Genomic DNA, 13,234 nt, shown 5'->3' with positions numbered 1-13,234 from the left:
GAGAACCCCCGAGTTTACAACACCCCCAACCTAGGTCAGTGACACTAGGGATATTTAAAACATCTCTTATTGCTAGAATAAGTGAGTCTACACCCTGTGCAGAAGAGGAATCATCTAACTCAGTATTTGATTCCAGCTCCTCCCCCTCTTCCACCTTTGGCACCTCCTCCTCAGATTCCGTGAGGATATTGGGTAACCCCCTTTTTGGGGGTATAGGATTAGAGAGAGGAGAAACACGTCTGCTATCTGCCCTGTCCTTTGTCAGAGCAGCCATAGACTGTTGTAACTGCTGCCTTTCTTGTCTTGCAGTAGTTAACTCATTAGACATGTCAGCCATCATAGTTTTCATTGAACTGAGCCAAGAAGGCTCTTGCAATTCACCCCCAGAAGCCCCACTAGTTTGTGAGGGCTGACTGCATTGTTAACGCATGATAGAATCTGCAGGAGAGGGGGAAAATCTGGTGTGAAATACAGCACACACAATCTTTTTCACCATGCTGACAGGGGACATTTACATACAAACACATACACAGAGACAAAGACACAGGGTACAAGCAAGCCTGCCCAGCCTAGTATGTGTGGAGATACACAGAGATGAGGAACCAGCACTCAGCCTGATACTAACAATTGCAGTGCTAGAATAAGGCAATTTGATATACAGTGTGTGAGGAGCCTAATATAAGGGTCCCACAGCTGGCTCTCCCCCTTAGCTACACCCCTGTACCAGTGTCTGGCCGTGGAGAATCCTGTGGAGGAGCTGGCAGCCTGCAGCAGCGCTGTGTGTGTAGGAAATGGCGCCAGGAAACCACCAGTCCCGCTCTGATGAAGCTCCGCCCCCTGCAATGGTGCCAGAGCTTAACTGTCATTTATACTGGCAAAAGTCCACCTATAGTGTAAAAATGAAAGTTCATATACCCCATTCCACTATCGATGGCCAGTCTGCACAGGGGGGGGGGGGTCTATGGGAACACTCCAAGGGGAGTCCGTATGCCCACCCTGCGGTCACGCCGCACAATGTATTGGGGGCCCCTGCAAGTGGGGTCCCCGGTTGTCACTCACCACTCTGACAACCTTCAGGCTCTGTACTGGGGGTGTGCGGCGTGCTGTGGGTTTGTGCGCGAGAGCGCAATGCCTGCGGTACACTGACCCTCAGGACAGTGGTCCTGCCAGCGGGATCCTACCTCCAGAAGGCCGGTGTCGGTCCCCTTCCCAGTGTCCCTCGGTGCAGGTAAGCCATACCTCCCAACATGACCCTCTCCAGGAGGGACAAAATGCTCTGCTTCTGGACTTTTCTACTCATTTATTATTGCCGGCACCTGTGTTGAACAGTTTAATGGATAAGAAAGGTGTTTCAGCACAGGTGATGGCAATCATAAATGAAGAGGGAAGTCCAGGAGCAGAGCTTTCTGTCCCTCCTGGAGAGGGTCATGTTGGGAGGTATGGGGAAGCTGTTGCCCAACAGCTTACCTGAAAATAACAAACAGACATGAAACTGAAGATAAACTCTCTCTGGAGCTCCAGAGTTTGCATCATCTCCTGAAGGCACATTGGGGGTCATTCCGAGTTGTTCGCTCGTTTTTATATTTCGGAGTGATTAGTCGCAAACTGCACATGCGCAATGTACGCAACGCGCCTGCGCCAAGTAAATTAGCACAAAAGTTTGGTATTTTACTCACGGCGTAATGAAGTTTTTTCATCGTTCTGCTGATCGGAGTGTGATTGACAGGAAGTGGGTGTTTCTGGGCGGAAACTGGCCGTTTTCTGGGAGTGTGCGGAAAAACGCTGGCGTTTCAGGGAAAAACGCGGGAGTGTCTGGAGAAACGGGGGAGTGGCTGGGCGTGTGTGTGACGTCAAACCAGGAACGAAACTGACTGAACTGATCGCTATTTGTGAGTAGGTCTGGAGCTACTCAGAAACTGCTAAGAAATTTCTATTCGCAATTCTGCTAATCTTTCGTTCCCAATTCTGCTAAGCTAAGATACACCCCCAGAGGGCGGCGGCTTAGCGTGTGCAATGCTGCTAAAAGCAGCTAGCGAGCGAACAACTCGGAATCACCCCCATTTTTCTAAACTGAGCTGTGAGGAAGGGCATAGAGGTGTGGAGACAGCACACCCTGTAGAAGAAATTTAAAGTGCACTGGCTCCTTTGGACCCCATCTATACCCATACCTCCCAACATGACCCTCTCCAGGAGGGACACAATGCTCTGCTTCTGGACTTTTCTCTTAATGTATGATTGCAGACACCTGTTTCGAACAGGTTAATGGATAAGAAAGGTGTTTCAGCACAGGTGATGGCAATCATAAATTAAGAGGGAAGTCCAGGAGCAGAGCATTCTGTCCCTCCTGGAGAGGCTCATGTTGGGAGGTATGTCTATACCCCATTGTACTAAGTTGTCCCCAGTATCCCTTATGGATGATAGGGAATGTCTGTGAACTACGTCATCCCATACTTGCCTACTCTCCCGGAATGGGCGGGAGGCTCCCGAAAATCGGGTGACCCTCCCGCCCCCCCCAGAAGAGCAGGCAAGTCTCCCGATTTTTTAGGGGCCACCCTGCCCGGCCGCCCACTTAGTGAGTAAAGTGGGCGGTCCGGGAAGTCGATGACGCGATTCTTGCTGAATCGCGTCATCATAGCAACGCCCCCTGCTGTATAATGCCGGTAATCGCGGCATTACATAGCAGGGGGCGTGGCTTAAATGAAGTGCCGCGATAACCCCTCCCATGTTCCGCCTCCGCCCGCCCCTGTTTTGCCTCCACCCCGCCCCCTATCCCTGTCATAACCCCGCCCCGCCCCCCTGCTGAGCCGACCTGGCTGCTCTCTCCCGGAGAGAGCAGCCAGGATGTCGGCATGTATGCGTCATCCTCAGACATATCGGGGTTAGACACCCACTGACGTGTCCACAATATATCGGCCATTCAATGAACAGCTGATATATCAGCCATTGTGTACCCAGCTTAAGAGTTATATGAAAAAAATAAGATTTTACTCACCGGTAAATCTATTTCTCGTAGTCCGTAGTGGATGCTGGGGACTCCGTAAGGACCATGGGGAATAGACGGGCTCCGCAGGAGACTGGGCACTCTAAGAAAGATTTAGTACTACTGGTGTGCACTGGCTCCTCCCTCTATGCCCCTCCTCCAGACCTTAGTTAAGGAAACTGTGCCCGGAAGAGCTGACATTACAAGGAAAGGATTTTGGAATCCAGGGTAAGACTCATACCAGCCACACCAATCACACCGTATAACTTGTGATAAACTTACCCAGTCAACAGTATGAACAACAACAGAGCATCAAACAATGGATGCCAACATAACATAACCCTTTATTAAGCAATAACTATATACACGTATTGCAGAAAGTCCGCACTTGGGACGGGCGCCCAGCATCCACTACGGACTACGAGAAATAGATTTACCGGTGAGTAAAATCTTATTTTCTCTAACGTCCTAGTGGATGCTGGGGACTCCGTAAGGACCATGGGGATTATACCAAAGCTCCCAAACGGGCGGGAGAGTGCGGATGACTCTGCAGCACCGAATGGGCAAACACAAGGTCCTCCTCAGCCAGGGTATCAAACTTGTAGAACTTAGCAAATGTGTTTGAACCCGACCAAGTAGCTGCTCGGCAAAGCTGTAATGACGAGACCCCTCGGGCAGCCGCCCAAGAAGAGCACACTTTCCTTGTGGAATGGGCTTTCACTGATTTTGGATGCGGCAATCCAGCCGCAGAATGAGCCTGCTGAATCGTGTTACAGATCCAGCGAGCAATGGTTTGCTTTGAAGCAGGAGCACCCAGCTTGTTGGATGCATACAGGATAAACAGCGAGTCAGTTTTCCTGACTCCAGCCGTCCTGGCTACATAGATCTTCAAAGCCCTGACTACATCAAGCAACTTGGAATCCTCCAAGTCACGAGTAGCCGCAGGCACCACAATAGGTTGGTTCAAATGAAAAGATGACACCACCTTCGGCAGAAATTGCGGACGAGTCCGTAATTCTGCCCTGTCCATATGGAAAACCAGATAGGGGCTTTTACATGACAAAGCCGCCAATTCCGACACACGCCTAGCCGAAGCTAAGGCCAATAGCATGACCACCTTCCACGTGAGATACTTTAGCTCCACGGTCTTAAGTGGCTCAAACCAGTGGGATTTCAGGAAACCCAACACCACGTTGAGATCCCAAGGTGCCACTGGTGGCACAAAAGGGGGCTGAATATGCAGCACTCCCTTAACAAACGTCTGAACTTCAGGAAGAGAAGCCAGTTCCTTTTGAAAGAAAATGGATAGGGCCGAAATCTGGACCTTTATGGACCCCAACTTCAAGCCCATAGTCACTCCAGACTGTAGGAAGTGCAGGAACCGGCCCAGCTGGAATCCCTCTGTAGGGGCCTTCCTGGCCTCACACCAGGCAACATATTTTCGCCATATACGGTGATAGTGTTTTGCTGTCACGTCCTTCCTAGCCTTTATCAGCGTAGGAATAACTTCATCCGGAATGCTTTTTTCCGCTAGGATCCTGCGTTCAACCGCCATGCCGTCAAACGCAGCCGCGGTAAGTCTTGGAACAGACAGGGCCCCTGTTGCAACAGGTCCTGTCTGAGAGGCAGAGGCCATGGGTCCTGTGTGAGCATTTCTTGCAGTTCTGGGTACCAAGTCCTTCTTGGCCAATCCGGAACAATGAGTATTGTTCTCACTCCTCTTTTTCTTACGATTCTCAGCACCTTGGGTATGAGAGGAAGAGGAGGAAACACATAGACCGACTGGAACACCCACGGTGTTACTAGTGCGTCCACAGCTATCGCCTGAGGGTCTCTTGACCTGGCGCAATACCTTTGTAGCTTTTTGTTGAGACGGGATGCCATCATGTCCACCTGTGGCAGTTCCCATCGATTTGTAATCTGAGTGAAGACTTCGTGATGAAGTCCCCACTCTCCCGGGTGGAGGTCGTGCCTGCTGAGGAAGTCTGCTTCCCAGTTGTCCACTCCCGGAATGAACACTGCTGACAGTGCTTGCACGTGATTCTCCGCCCAACGAAGAATCCTGGTGGCTTCCGCCATCGCCACTCTGCTTCTTGTGCCGCCCTGGCGGTTTACATGAGCCACTGCGGTGATGTTGTCTGACTGAATCAGCACCGGTTGGTTACGAAGCAGAGGCTCCGCTTGACTCAGGGTGTTGTATATGGCCCTTAGTTCCAGGATATTTATGTGCAGACAAGCCTCCTGACTTGACCACAACCCTTGGAAGTTTCTTCCCTGAGTGACTGCCCCCCATCCTCGGAGGCTCGCATCCGTGGTCACCAGGACCCAGTCCTGTATGCCGAACCTGCGGCCCTCGAGAAGGTGAGCACTCTGCAGCCACCACAGAAGAGACACCCTGGCCCTCGGGGACAGGGTGATCAGCCGATGCATCTGAAGATGCGATCCGGACCACTTGTCCAACAGATCCCACTGAAAGATCCTCGCATGGAACCTGCCGAAGGGAATGGCTTCGTACGATGCCACCATCTTTCCCAGGACTCGCGTGCAGTGATGCACCGACACCTGTTTCGGTTTTAAGAGGTCTCTGACTAGAGTCACGAGCTCCTGAGCCTTCTCCGCCGGGAGAAACACCTTCTTCTGGTCTGTGTCCAGAATCATGCCCAGAAAGGGCAGACGCGTCGTAGGAATCAGCTGCGACTTTGGGATATTCAGAATCCAGCCATGCTGCCGCAACACTTCCTGAGAGTGTACTACGCTGATCAGCAACTGCTCTCTGGACCTCGCCTTTATGAGGAGATCGTCCAAGTATGGGATAACTGTGACTCCTTGCTTTCTCAGGATCACCATCATTTCTGCCATTACCTTGGTAAATATTCTCGGTGTCCCGTGGAGAGCCCAAACGGCAACGTCTGGAATTGGTAATGACAGTCCTGTACCACAAATCTGAGGTACTCCTGATGAGGTGGATAAATGGGGACATACAAGTAAGCATCCTTGATGTCCAGAGACACCATAAAATCCCCCTCTTCCAGGCTTGCAATGACCGCTCTGAGCGATTCCATTTTGAACTTGAATCTTTTCAGATAAATGTTCAGGGACTTTAAATTCAATATGGGTCTGACCGAACCGTCCGGTTTCGGTACCACAAACATTGTGGAATAGTATCCCCTTCCCTGTTGAAGGAGGGGAACCTTTACCACCACCTGCTGGAGATATAACTTGTGAATTGCCGCTAACACTACTTCCCTTTCCATGGGGGAAGCTGGCAGGGCCGATTTGAGGTAACGGTGAGGGGGCATCACTTCGAATTCCAGCTTGTATCCCTGAGACACAATCTGTATAGCCCAGGGATCCACCTGTGAGCAAACCCACTGGTGGCTGAAATTTCGGAGACGCGCCCCCCACCGCTCCTGGCTCCACCTGTGGAGCCCCAGCGTCATGCGGTGGATTTAGTGGAAGCCGGGGAGGACTTCTGTTCCTGGGAACTAGCTGTATGGTGCAGCTTCTTTCCTCTACCCCTGCCTCTGGCAAGAAAGGATGCACCTCTGACTTTCTTGCTTCTTTGTGATCGAAAGGACTGCATTTGGTAATACGGTGCTTTCTTAGGCTGTGAGGGAATATATGGCAAAAAATTTGACTTCCCAGCCGTAGCTGTGGAAACTAGGTCCGAGAGACCGTCCCCAAACAATTCCTCACCCTTGTAAGGTAAAACCTCCATGTGCTTTTTGGAGTCGGCATCACCTGTCCATTGCCGAGTCCACAGGACCCTTCTGGCAGAAATTGACATTGCATTTATTCTAGAGCCCAGTAGGCAAATGTCCCTCTGGGCATCCCTCATATATAGGACAGCGTCTTTTATATGCCCCAGGGTCAGTAAAATGGTATCCTTGTCTAAGGTATCCAGTTCCTCAGACAGATTATCTGTCCATGCTGCTACAGCACTACACATCCAGGCAGACGCAATCTCCGGTCTCAGTAGAGTACCTGAATGTGTATAAACAGACTTCAGGATACTTTCCTGCTTCCTATCGGCAGGATCCTTTAGGGAGGCCGTATCCTGTGACGGCAGGGCCACCTTCTTAGATAAGCGTGTCAGAGCTTTATCTACCCTAGGGGAGGATTCCCAGCGCATCCTGTCCGTTGGCGGGAAAGAATAAGCCATAAGTAACCTTTTGGAAATCAGCACTTTCCTATCGGGGGAATCCCACGCTTTTTCACATAACTCATTTAACTCATGTGAAGGGGGAAAAGTCACCTCTTGCTTTTTCTCCCCATACATATAAACCCTCTTGTCAGGGACAGGGTTTACCTCTGATATGTGCACTGGAGTCAGAATCCGTGTCGATATCTGTGTCAACAATTTTGGATAGTGGGCGCTTCTGAGACCCTGACGGCCTCTGCGCTGTAGGATCAGGCATGGGCTGAGACCCCGACTGTCCCAAGGCATCAGCTTTATCCAACCTTCTATGCAAGGAGTTTACATTATCATTTAACACCTTCCACATATCCATCCAATCAGGTGTCGGCGCCGTCGGCGGAGACACGTCATTCATCTGCACCTGCTCTGCCTCCACATAGCCCTCCTCGTCAAACATGTCGACACACGCGTACCGACACACCACACACACAGGGGATGCTCTATATGAGGACAGGACCCCCACAAGGCCTTTTGGAGAGACAGAGAGAGAGTATGCCAGCACACACCCCAGCGCTATATGACCCAGGAATCACACAGTAACTTAGTGTTTACCCAGTAGCTGCTGTATATATGATTAATGCGCTAAATTTATGTGCCCCCCCTCTCTTTTTACCCTCTTTCTACCGTGAGTCTGCAGGGGAGAGCCTGGGGAGCTTCCTCTCAGCAGAGCTGTGGAGAGAAAATGGCGCTGGTGAGTGCTGAGGAAGAAGGCCCCGCCCCCTCAGCGGCGGGCTTCTGTCCCGCGATTTTGTGTTAATGGCGGGGGCTCATGCATAATACAGTGCCCAGCTGTATATATGCTGCTTTTTTGCCAGGAGGTAATCAATTGCTGCCCAGGGCGCCCCCCCCTGCGCCCTGCACCCTTCAGTGACCGGAGTGTGTGGGTTAGTGTGGGCGCAATGGCGCACAGCTGCAGTGCTGTGCGCTACCTCATATGAAGACAGGAGTCTTCTGCCGCCGATTTTGACGTCTTCTTGCTTCAACCCGCCGGCTTTTGTCTTCTGGCTCTGCGAGGGGGACGGCGGTGCGGCTCCGGGAACGGACGACCAAGGTTAGGATCCTGTGTTCAATCCCTCTGGAGCTAATGGTGTCCAGTAACCTAAGAAGCGCAACCTAGCCGCAGTTAGTAGGTTTGCTTCTCTCCCCTCAGTCCCACGTAGCAGAGAGTCTGTTGCCAGCAGAAGCTCTCTGAAAATAAAAAACCTAACTAAAATACTTTCTTATTAGCAAGCTCAGGAGAGCTCACTAAAATGCACCCAGCTCTGTCCGGGCACAGATTCTAACTGAGGTCTGGAGGAGGGGCATAGAGGGCGGAGCCAGTAGTACTAAATCTTACTTAGAGTGCCCAGTCTCCTGCGGAGCCGTCTATTCCCCATGGTCCTTACGGAGTCCCCAGCATCCACTAGGACGTTAGAGAAATGTGTCTATTGCATGTACACAAGAAAGCATCTGTACGCTGCACTTCCATTTCTGAGGCTGTATTCTGACTGGCATATATCACAAGCATGTGCAAAAAACGAAATACCAAGGTAATTCGCCCGGCGCTGTCAAGAGGAAATGCTAAACCTTTAAGCTGCTGTATGAAGGGATAGTTAGTCCCTGATGAAACAATAAGGATAGGGGTATGTAAACAGCGCTAGAAAACTGGATATGGAAAAATAATAATCACAATTTATTATAAAAATTGTTGCAACAACTAGACCATTCAATTCATATATATGTATAAATATAAAAAATAGTAAATATAATTTTGATAAAAACGTGTCAAGCAGGGCAAGCACAGCAAGTTTGTTTGGTGTATTACCACACGAGGAAGCCGGACATGATGCACTGATGAAGATCCTTGGAATTATGCCACAGTCCTGGGTGCACTTTGCAATGCTAGCAGTTGAAAGTCCAAAGAATTAGGCGAACCTTTAATGCTTGGTTCCAAACCAGATGCAGTCCTGTTTAAAGCTGGATCTCTGGTGCCTTTGTGGACATCTGCAAATTTCCCAATTGCTGATGGACTTCTAGGCTTGTTCCAGGTATAATTGATGATTCAGTGGTGCATGGCTCCTCCAGACCAACGCGTTTCGCTGTATCCACAGCTTTATCAAGGTATGTGTGCCCATAGTGTGAGTGCCCTTTTTAAAGGCTGTGCTAATTGCCCATTGTTGACAGCTGGAATCCATTACAAGCATCATAATAAATAACAAAGTAAGACCATATCCAGTTTAATTAATTTATATTCAAGGGAGACAAATGTATATGAGCTCCAAAAATAACTTTAAATAATATTAGAAGACTTGTATGTAAAAACCTTTAAAGCATTTCCTGTTTATATGTATGGGTCACATGACCGCATACATAGACATCCTGTCACTGGAACACATGTTTAGTAGCTATTGTTTAAAATTTTTATAATTCCCGATCACGTGACTCCCAGCCTGTTCTTGTAGGCGTCCACGTGATCGGCATATCGCCGCAGGGCTCCTGGCAGCTTATGCTGCTCTATTACCCGCACTTCCTTGAGCGCCGGGTCACGTGACAAGTACGCCCACGTGACCGGCGCTAGTGACCGGAAACGCATCATTCCCTTAGTTTGATGCCGAAAGTGGGTCACGTGATCGGATACTCAAAGTGGCATCAATGCCCTTAGTTCAATAAATGCACTTAGAAAGCATTAGGAGTTCAATATTACATGAGTATATAATTAAAAAGGAGTCACTGGTTCTTTTGTACACATTCATAGATAAATAGATATACACAGATCGTCTAGATCTATTTTATATACCAGATAGAGAGGTATGCATCTGGCTGTATAAACACTTGAGCATCTAAGGCAGATCTTTCGATAATTCGCATTGTCTTTATAGTCTGATCATATAACCAGATGCACACTAGATATAAATACAGATTATAATAAATATATATATAGATATGATGAGGGCCATCCAATGTAAACACATATAGTATACATTTTCGCATCGTTTCTCACTACTGACATCTTGTGGTGAAATACCATAGTGACCCTTGGTAATAGCTATTCAACAATTGTTATACGTATATCCAGTGGTTTTTATCTGAGTATGTGTATTAGCTCACATGAAATATAGTTCGTGATTTTTATGGTTGTTATAACACTACATTAAGTTCCAATGCTTCGTTGAGACCACTGGGATATAGCGAATTGAGCTGAAAGGTCCAAAAGATCTCTTGCCGACATAATCTGGTAAATCTGTCTCCCCCCCGATTTGTCTGCGGAATGTGTTCCAGTCCAATTAGCCTCAGTGAACCTGGATCTTTATTATGGTGATGCAAAAAATGCCTAGATACACTGTGTTTTGTCAGACCATTGGTAATATTTCTGCGATGTTCCATAAATCTGGATTTTAGGGCCCTAGTCGTTCTGCCGACATATTTGAGGTTGCACCCACATTCCAATAGGTATACAACCCAAGATGTATTGCAATTGATGAAACTTGAAATATTTATATACTTCTCTTCTGACACTAAATTTACAATTTTAGTTCTATTCCGTGTGTATAAGCAGGTGGTGCATCTATTGGCACCACATTTATAGAAGCCTTTTGGTTTTGTAGTTAGCCATGTAGTTTCAAACTTTTTGTCTTTTTCGTTTATGTCAGGTGTTTGGCTTCTTATTTGGCTAGGGGCTAATAATGTTTTTAAAGATTTATTCTTCTTAAAAATGAACTCCGGTTTTATAGGAAGGATATTATTTAAGATCGGGTCACTTTGTAACATATGGTAATTTTGTTTCACTATGTTTTTTATTTGATTCGATCTGCTATTGAACTTGGATATAAAAGCCAGTTCTTTTTTCTCCGCAGGTGTTTTTTGTTTCGGATGGAGTAGAGTACATCTTTCTATTTTATCTACTTCTGCAATAGATCTATCCAATATATGTTGCGGATAGTCTCTATCCGCAAACGATTCTAACAGGCTCGTAGCTTGTGTTTTGAAAGATTGAGTGGAAGAACAATTTCTTTTTATACGTATTAACTGGCCTATCGGGATATTATCCTTCCATGATTGGTGGTGAGCACTCCTGTAATTTAGATATGAATTGTGACCCACTTCTTTTACGTAATTAGAGGTGTGAATACAATTATCAATTATTTCGAGTGTGATATCCAAGAAATTAATCTTGGAGGAATTAAAGTTAGAAGTGAAAAATAAATTATACGTGTTGGTGTTGAGAGAAGTAACTAAATCCGAAAAAGTGTCAACATCCCCATCCCAAATAAAGAAAAGGTCATCGATGTACCGTCCATAGAGGACAAGACGATCGCCGAGTCCGCCTCCCCAAATGAGGTTTTCCTCCAATTCTCCCACATATAGGTTGGCGTAACTCGGCACAAATCTCGTCCCCATGGTGGTTCCCATCGTCTGACGATAAAATGTGTTAGAAAAAAGAAAATAATTGTGAGAAAGAATAAAGGAAATAGAGTCGACAATAAACCCTCGGTGTCTCTCGGAAAGGTCTCCATCCTCTGTTAATATTCGATTAATCGCCTGTATGCCTTGTTTGTGTGGTATATTTGTATACAAACTAGATACGTCCAGAGTGGCAAAGGCATATGACGGCTTCCAGGTGATATTTTGAATAAGTTCTAGAAAGTGCATGGTATCTCTTATATGGGACCTTAACCGAGAGACACGTGGTTGAAGGTAACTGTCGACATATGCTGTCAGAGAGGAAGTTAAGGAATTAACACCAGATATAATGGGACGTCCCGGTGGTGATGTGATGGACTTGTGAATTTTAGGTTAATGATAATAAATGGGAATAGTGGGGTGTAGAGGAAATAAAAACTTTAATTCTTCCTTGGATATAACTCTATCAGAACATGCAGATTGCAAAGGGCATGTAATTCTTTATGATACAAGGGGGTGGGATCGCCAGGCAGGACTTCATAGAAGTTGGTATCCTCTAATTGTCGAAGGGCTTCCATAACATAATCCTCTCTGTCCTGTATGACGATCCCACCCCCCTTGTCAGCTTCCTTAATGATAAGTGTGGTGTCTTTAATTAAATTCTTTATGGCTCGTTTCTCCCATTTATTAAGGTTCTGTTTAGTTTTAACATTTGACGAGCACAGCACTTTAAAGTCTTCCAAAGTGGTCCTATAAAAAGTCTCTATTTGGCTACTTTTAAAGCTGATAGGGAAAAAATCTGATTTTGATCTGCATGTTTTTTTTATCAACATCATATATCTTTTTTGTGGGGGACTGAGACTCATTCTCATCGTGAAGTTCTAATATTTTCAGGGTTGGATCGTCTGTGGAATCCAATAAGATTGGCATATCATTGGAATCAATTTTTAGGGTTGCCTTCTTTGCAAAAAATCTTTTTCTGCATAGAGTGCGGATAAACCTATTTAGTTCCACATAGAGGTCGAACATATTTGGGGGCTCTGTGGGGGAAAATTTAAGCCCTTTACACAACAGTGATATCTCACTATTCGTTAGAGGTTTTGAAGATAAGTTGTAAATACTCCTCCCATTATTCTCTAGTTTTTTGTTATTTAATCTCTTATATTTCTCTTTTTTGCCTCCCCGTCGTCCTCTATACTTTGATCTCTGCCTCTTTTTGGTGTGTATGTTTGTTGTCTCCTCCCCCTTTTCTGATCTATGTGTTGATATTCTCGCTGATCTAAAAAAGAAGACGAGGAATCATGTATATTCCTCCTTTCCTTGTATTGGACCTGTTTGGGTCGAGCCCCTCCCTGTAGATGGCCTTTATTTGAAAGATGGGTGGGTGTATTTCTGATCTGGGATTCCTCTTGATCTTGATAATCAGAGTTTCTATTAGCCTGATTACTTTCCCTATTCCTATATTCTGTATTTTACATCTTCCTATTTTCTCCATATTTAAGGCCCGCTGATTTATTCCTATATTTATCTCTGTATGTTCTAGATTCACCATTTCTATAATCATCTATATCTCTTCTAAATTTTTTACATTTCATCTCAGTAATAGACATTTCAAACTTAATTACCCTTTCTGAGAGTATACGGTCTCTTTCCAGATATTCTGCGGTAGTTTTGTA

General features: G+C 46.6%; 1 long non-coding RNA gene across 1 annotated transcript in view; it reads right to left on the bottom strand.

The window, feature by feature from the left end:
* The window catches only part of LOC134966476 (uncharacterized), a 209,114-nt gene extending 208,305 nt beyond the window's left edge, over positions 1-809 (bottom strand). Inside the window, exon 1 of the long non-coding RNA XR_010188656.1 lies at positions 725-809. This is a non-coding gene — a long non-coding RNA (uncharacterized LOC134966476). The remainder of the gene's footprint in view (positions 1-724) is intronic.
* Between the last annotated feature and the right edge of the window lie 12,425 nt (positions 810-13,234).

The sequence above is a fragment of the Pseudophryne corroboree genome, chromosome 10 (genome assembly GCF_028390025.1).
Source record: "Pseudophryne corroboree isolate aPseCor3 chromosome 10, aPseCor3.hap2, whole genome shotgun sequence".
Classification (NCBI taxonomy): Eukaryota; Metazoa; Chordata; class Amphibia; order Anura; family Myobatrachidae; genus Pseudophryne; species Pseudophryne corroboree.
This window is presented reverse-complemented; position numbering and strand designations above follow the sequence as displayed.